Below are 7,628 nucleotides of genomic sequence, written 5' to 3'. Positions count from 1 at the left end.
GATAGTGATAATGATCACGTTCCATCCTTATTACCTCGGCCACCCTTATTACCTCGTCCACCTTTATCACGCCAACCCACAATTTATCATTTTGTGTCGCGGCGCGCAACCCGATCCCACCGGACAATCACACTTCACACAACAACAATAGTTCACAGTTCAATCACATGGCTTCAGGCCATCCAGAATATCAAACAATACACAGCTAAGAGATAGTAATAGAACCAACAAGCATTGCACGTAGGAAGAAACAACCAAAATCAAAAGTTTCACAATCTCTCCCTTTTCCCTTTCCAACACTTCCACATTCAAGAGTTTCATATATTTTCATTTCAATAGTGACTATGGTCACTTTTCCACCCTTATTACCTCGGCCACCCTTATTACCTCGGCCACCCTTATCACCACATCCCACACCTTATTACTTCGTGTTGTGGCGTGCAACCCGATCCCACCAAACAATCACATTTCACACAAAACAACAACAAACAATACATCACAAGAACCATCATTTCAAGGAAACACAAGTTCATATCAACAATTCATACATTTGGGCCCATGGCACCATAACTGTCACCAAGAAGTAATTCATGTACAAGGTGTTGTCGTAATCGTTCAACTTATTTACGTCATTTCACAATACCCTCTTTCATTACTTACCACGCAGGGTTTTTAGCCGTTATACACATTCCCACATTTGGACACATTAGCATTCTTTCATTCGTTAACACATACTCCCATGTCGGCATCCTCAAACATTTACAAACTTTGCACATAATAAGGTAGGCACATCAAATCACTTCTCACAATCACATATAACTTGGTGGTGTGGAAATCAACTAAGACAATCAATACACATATTTTCATAAAAGGTACACGTACCGTATGCTCGTCACAACAAGGGGATTCTACAAGAGTTAAAGTTAGCCATACATACCTCGATAGAGCTTTCCTTAAATTCTTACAAAATTCCGGGACTCTTAGCAACTTCAATCTATTTNCCTAGTGGACATGAAAGTCATACTGAGATGGGAAAACAAAAGATCTTCCTGTGATAGATTCGTAAAAATCTCAAATTTCTCAGAAATTCTATACAGACAAGCGACCCCTTCATTTGACATGTACACATATGATAAGAGGTGGGATATGCTCTCATGTTACTAGACAGTGAAAAGGTTTCATGATGATACTCGCAAGAGGGTAGAGTTACTATTCAAATTATAGAAGCCATATACACAAGTGAGTAAAAGAGTGACTCGAGAAGGATCGCAACACTGGGATGCCTTACATGGAACTTGACACCACATAGGTAAACTTTACGACGGTGCATGCATAGGCACAAGTGGGCAGATGTTGTCCATTTCAATAAAATATTCTGTAAGAAATTCATCAAGTATAGTCCCTTGTTAAGAATTTAGGAAATACAAGTCGGAAGTATCAATCCTAGAGTCATAACTCCATTCAAGGACACAATTATAGAACTTAATTCCACAAGAATGTAAATAAGTGGATTTGTAATAGAGTGGATTCACGAATAATGCGTCTCGTTCAAAGAGTCTATACATGCAATGTTTTGTTATTCAACACCTTGTTAAGACCATGTTTATGAGAATTCTTCAATATGGATGTACATATACAACGAGTAGAAATTTTGATTTGACTCACTTAATGACATTAGGTTGGTAGGGCAATAGCTTAATCGATACTCCTCGACTCCACATCCCTAACGTACTTAGGTAACATACTGATATACTACATGATCTGATGGTGCAGAGACATCAATAGGGACAAGGACACTCTCCTCTTAGCGATAGGTTTTACCAATCCCTCCACAGCTCAATACATTCTCCTAATAAGTCCTTGGGCAATCCACTCAGACTCAATGGTGGGATCAATCCCTCCTTACATGCTTCAAACTCGTGGATTAAGGTATCAAGATTACTCATATGGAGAATAAGACATAGCGAGGAAATTAGCTCCCTATCTTGGGTTCTACCGCATGATCCGGAGTATCAAAGAAGGGTGAAATTCCTAAATGTCCGAATAGCCTCCAACTTATAGATGTGGTCGACAACACACCGATAAGAAGGACTCTACTAGACACGCCTCCGAGACATCCTAGGACACTTTAAAACCTTAGGCTCTGATACCAAGTTTGTCACGCCCCAAAATCCGAGGAGCGCGACCGGCGCTCAACCGAGTAAACCCGACCAAGCAAGCCTGTTAGGTCTCATTCTACCCAAACTAATTCATGAATAAATAGGAGATGTACTCCATTAATCAAATTCTATAAACATATCATTATCGATTCTCATTTCATTTTCATTAGCAACTTCATTCACCATTTTAAAGGTACTACAAGTTTTATACATCATTGCCAAACATCAATATATCTATTTTAAATTCCAATACCCGACACTACCCACAACCTGTCTACGGAGCCTCTAAATACAACTGAAGAATAATATGGAAATGCCGGTAACAAGGCTCCGGCTATACCTTACACAAATACCAAAATAAGACTCCGGAAAGAAAAGCGGCATGAGCCACGCAGGGCCCCCGAGAGGAAAGGGCTCACCAATACAGCTGACGGAAAGTGGAGGAGGTGCAACTGTCGGTGGACTGGAGTACCTGCTATAGAACCACCTACAATCATAACAAGAATGTAGCGCCCCCGGCAAAAAGGGATGTCAGTACATTTGAATTGTACTGGTATGTATGAACAAACTTTATCCCAAGTAAAATAAATTAATACACGGATAACAAACAGTAATAGAATCAACAATCAATGCACATGAAAGGAACAACCAATGCCAAACAAGTTTCACGTACTGTATGCTCGTCACAACAAGGGGATTCTACAAGAGTTAAAGTTAGCCATACATACCTCGATAGAGCTTTCCTTAAATTCTTACAAAATTCCGGGACTCTTAGCAACTTCAATCTATTTTTGTAATATAACTATCTGAACCAAAATTAGGAAGATGATCATTATTCTAGCTCATTTGAGCATTTTATCAAACACTATATGTGCGTTAAATCTCTATGGTCCTTTTATAGAGGATTTCATCAACCCACAACCCATACTTTACCATTTTTTGCTCAACAATGTTCCTACACCTTTTGACAACACATGCAAGCAAGATAACAACTCCAATACCCACAAACTTTCTTGATAAATACCCATCTTTAGCTAAAATTCGAAATTAAGGGATAGGGTGAAGAATCTTACCTCAAGGATGAAGACCTAGTGTGTTTTTCCTTGTTAATCTTTCAAGATTTGAGCAAGAATTGAAGAAAAATTGATGAGGGACACTTTCCCACTCTAGGGCACTCTCTCACTCTAAAAATATCTGATTTTAGTTAAAGAAATGATCCATTGCATTTATTTGGCGAAATGAGGTCGTTTTATAACAAAAGCCCGATTTGTGCACAGCCGCGCCGCGTGGGGCGCCGCATGGGGCGCCGCGGTTGTGAAAAATGTGCTCAGAAAACGTTTTTGAATGCTCTCTGTATCTCCCCACAGGCGCGCCGCATGGGGCGCCGCGGTAGTGTAAAATTCTGTGCTGCTTTTGGTAATTTGGTCATAACTTCTGGTAGGAGTGTCCGAATGACAAACGGTTTGAAGCGTTGGAAACTAGACTCAGTGAACTTTTATTTGATAGGTTATTTGTCACATAAAACCTTATACATATTTATATATATACTCGTTCAAAGTGTGGACTAATACAAGTACCTTTGGAACCTTAGCCTATTATTTCCATTTGGCTTACACTTAGGCCTCTCATTGGACCCCACCTTACTTAATATATGACTCATACACTTGTTTACCAAATCCAATTGATGCCCACCATGTTAATAGTACATAAAATATTATAATTAGCCTACGTGGCACCACGAAATCCTAGATTACCTAGCGAAATTTTCCGGGGCCTTACAGATACGCCCACAACTACTACTACTCCAGCTCTCCAGGAGACTCTTGCGTAGTTTATGAGTATGTACACCACTCTAGCTCAGGCAGGGTTGCTTCCCCTTGCTTCAGCCATATCCCAGGCTGGGGGAGGAGCACAGACTCCCACCGCCCGCACTCTTGAGTAGCGAGTGCATGTTGAGCAGGCCCCAGAGATTATACCGACACAGCCTGTAGCCCAGCTCAGCCCGAGGAGAGGGTAGTAGCTTCAGAGGAGGAGCAGAAGAGGCTTGAGAGGTTCAAGAAGTATCAGCCTCCTACATTCAGTGGACTAGCATCAGATGATGCTCTGGGATTTCTAGAGGAGTGCTACCGTATCCTCCGAACCATGGGCATATCAGGATCGAGCGGGGTTTCCTTCACTACCTTTCAGCTTCGAGGGGCTGCCTATCAGTGGTGGCGTGCTTATGAGTTAGACAGTCCGGATGAGGTAGCTTCCCTGACTTGGACTCAGTTTTCAGATATGTTCCTGAGGGAGTATGTTCCTCAGAGCCTCAGGGATGCGTGACGCGCAGAGTTTGAGCATTTGCGCCAGGATACTATGACTGTCTCGGAGTATGCTGTCCGTTTCACCGAGTTGGCTAGACATAAACCAGCTTTGGTTTCTACTATTCGCGAGAAGGTTCGCTGGTTTATTGAGGGGCTCATTCCAGCATCAGGTCTAGTATGGCTCGGGAGTTGGAGATGGATATTTCTTATCAGCAGGTGGTAAGCATTGCTAGGAGAGTAGAGGGTATGCATGCTCCAGACAGAGAGGAGAGGGAGGCCAAGAGGTCTCGAGAGTCGGGCCATTATTCTAGTGCCCGTGCCCCAGCTTCAGCTCGTCATGGTAGGGGTTATATGAGTCGCTTTCATTCAGCTCTTCCAGCAGCCAGCGGTATTCCAGCTCCTCCTAGACCCTAGGAGCCTTATTATGCACCACCAGTATCTAGTGCGCCTCCTGCAGGGGGTGCTTTCAATGGTCAGTCCAGCAGACCCGGCCCGAGCAAGTCACAGCCGCCACGTCATCCCAGATCTTGTTTTGAGTGTGGTGACATGCCATATGGTGAGGGATTGCCCTAGACTTGGGAAGGGTGCACCTTCACAGACTTCTTAGCCACAGCGCGCCCCGCAGAGTTCTCAGGCTATGATCACAGCACCAGTTGCTACCCCTCCTGCTCAGCCAGCTAGAGGTGGAGGTCGGGGAGGTAGAGGTCGCCCTCGAGGGGAGGCCAGGCCAGATACTATGCCCTTCTTGCCCGTACTGAGGCTGTCGCCTCTGATTTTGTCATCACAAGTACTATCCTGGTCTGCATAGAGATGCATCGATTCTATTCGATCCAGGCTCCACTTATTCTTATGTGTCCTCTTATTTTGCCTCGTATTTGGGCGTATCTCGGGATCTTTGAGTTCTCCTATTTATGTTTCTACTACCGTTGGAGATTCTCTTATTGTGGACCGCATTCATCGGTCATGTTTGATTGCTCTTAGTGGTTTTGAGACCAGAGCCGATTTGTTATTACTCAGCATGGTTGACTTTGATGTTATTCTAGGCATGGACTGGTTATCGCCCCATTACGCTATTCTTGATTGTCACGCAAAAACCGTGATGCTGGCTATGCCAGGTGTACCGCGAGTAGAGTGGAGGGGTACCTTACATCATACTTCCAGTAGAGTTATTTCATTCCTTAAGGCTCAGCATATGGTTGAGAAGGGGTGTGACGCGAATCTAGCTTATGTGAGAGATGTCAGTACTGATACCCCTACAGTTGATTCAGTCCCAGTAGTACGGGATTTCTCTGATGTGTTTCCAGCTGATCTTCCGGGCATGCCGCCCGATAGAGATATTGATTTTGGCATTAATCTATTGCCGGGCACTCAGCCCATTTCTATTCCTCCGTACCGTATGACTCCTCCTAAGTTGAAGGAGTTGAAGGAGCAGTTACAGGAATTGCTTGATAAGGGTTTCATTCGGCCCAGTGTATCACCTTGGGGTGCTCCTGTCTTATTTATGAAGAAGAAGGATGGTTTTATGCGTATGTGTATTGATTATCGCCAGTTGAACAAGGTTACAGTAAAGAACCGTTATCCTTTGCCTCGTATTGATGACCTGTTTGATCAGTTACAGGGTGCTCATGTGTTTTCTAAGATTGACTTGCGCTCAGGCTATCATCAGTTGAAGATTTGGGAGCCAGATATCCCGAAGACTGCCTTCAAGACTCGGTATAGTCATTGCGAGTTCCTTGTTATGTCAATGGGCTGACCAATGCCCCAGCAGCGTTCATGCACTTGATGCACAGTGTATTCCGACCATATCTTGACTCATTCGTCATTGTCTTTTTTGATGACATTCTGGTATATTCCCGGAGTTGGGAAGATCATGAGCAGCACCTGAGGACAGTGCTTCAGACTCTAAGGAGAAGAAGTTATATGTTAAGTTCTCGAAATGTGAGTTTGGTTGGATTTCGTGGCATTCTTGGGTCACGTAGTATCTAGTGAGGGGATAAAGGTGGATCCGAAGAAAAGTGGAAGCAGTGCAGAGTTGGCCCAGACCATCATCAACTACAGAGATACGCATTTTTCTTGGCTTGGCAGGTTATTACCGTCGATTTGTTCAGGGATTTTCATCTATTGCAGAACCTATGACCAGACTGACCCAGAAGGGTACTCCGTTCTACTGGACGGGAGAGTGTGAGGAGAGCTTTCAAAAGCTCAAGATAGCTTTGACTACAGGCCCAGTTTTGATATTGCCTACCGGTTCGGGGTCTTATGCTGTCTATTGTGATGCCTTGAGGATTGGCCTTGGAGCGGTATTGATGCAGGACGGTAGGGTGATTGCCTACGCATCTAGACAGTTGAAGGTACATGAGAAGAATTATCTTGTCCATGATCTCGAGTTAGCTGCTATTGTTCACGCCTTGAAGATCTGGCGCCATTATTTGTACGGTGTGCCTTGTGAGATTTATACTGACCACCGGAGTTTGCAGCATCTGTTCAAGCAGAAGGATCTTAATTTGCGCCAGAGGAGGTGGTTAGAGCTACTGAAGGACTATGATATCATTATTTTGTATCACCCGGGCAAGGCCAATGTGGTGGCCGATGCTTTGAGTCGCCGGGCGGAGAGTTTGGGGAGTTTGGCTTATTTACCAGCATCGGAGAGGCCCATGGCGATGGATGTTCAGGCCTTAGCCAGTCAATTTGTGAGATTGGACCTTTCGGAGCCCAATCGGATCCTTTCTTGTGTGATTTCTCGGTCTTCCTTGTTTGATCGTATCCGGGAGCGTCAGTTTGATGAACCTCATTTGCTTGTCCTCATGGACAAGGTTCTGCATGGCGATGCCAGAGATGTGACTATTGGTGATGACGGAGTATTGAGGATGTAGGGTCGGGTTTGTGTACGCAATGTTGATGGGCTTCGGGACTTGATTCTAGAGGAGGCCCATAGTTTGCGATACTCCACTCCATCCGAGTGCCGCGAAGATGTATCAGGATTTGAGGCAGCACTATTGGTGGAGGCGGATGAAGAAGGATATAGTTAGGTTTGTAGCTCGATGCCTCAATTGTCAGCAGGTAAAGTATGAGCACCAAGACTGGGTGAGTGCTTCAGTAGATAGAGATTCCAGAGTGGAAGTGGGAGCGGGATCACCATGGACTTCGTAGTTGGGCTCCCACGGAC

The 7,628-nt window shown here is 44.3% G+C and overlaps 1 pseudogene; it reads left to right on the top strand.

Annotated features, from left to right (window-relative positions):
- On the top strand, positions 5,991–6,405 carry LOC109224715 (annotated as a pseudogene).

Source organism: Nicotiana attenuata, chromosome 3, assembly GCF_001879085.1.
Source record: "Nicotiana attenuata strain UT chromosome 3, NIATTr2, whole genome shotgun sequence".
Taxonomy (NCBI): domain Eukaryota; kingdom Viridiplantae; phylum Streptophyta; class Magnoliopsida; order Solanales; family Solanaceae; genus Nicotiana; species Nicotiana attenuata.
The sequence above is the reverse complement of the archived record's forward strand: the minus strand, read 5'-3'. Positions and strand labels throughout refer to the sequence as shown.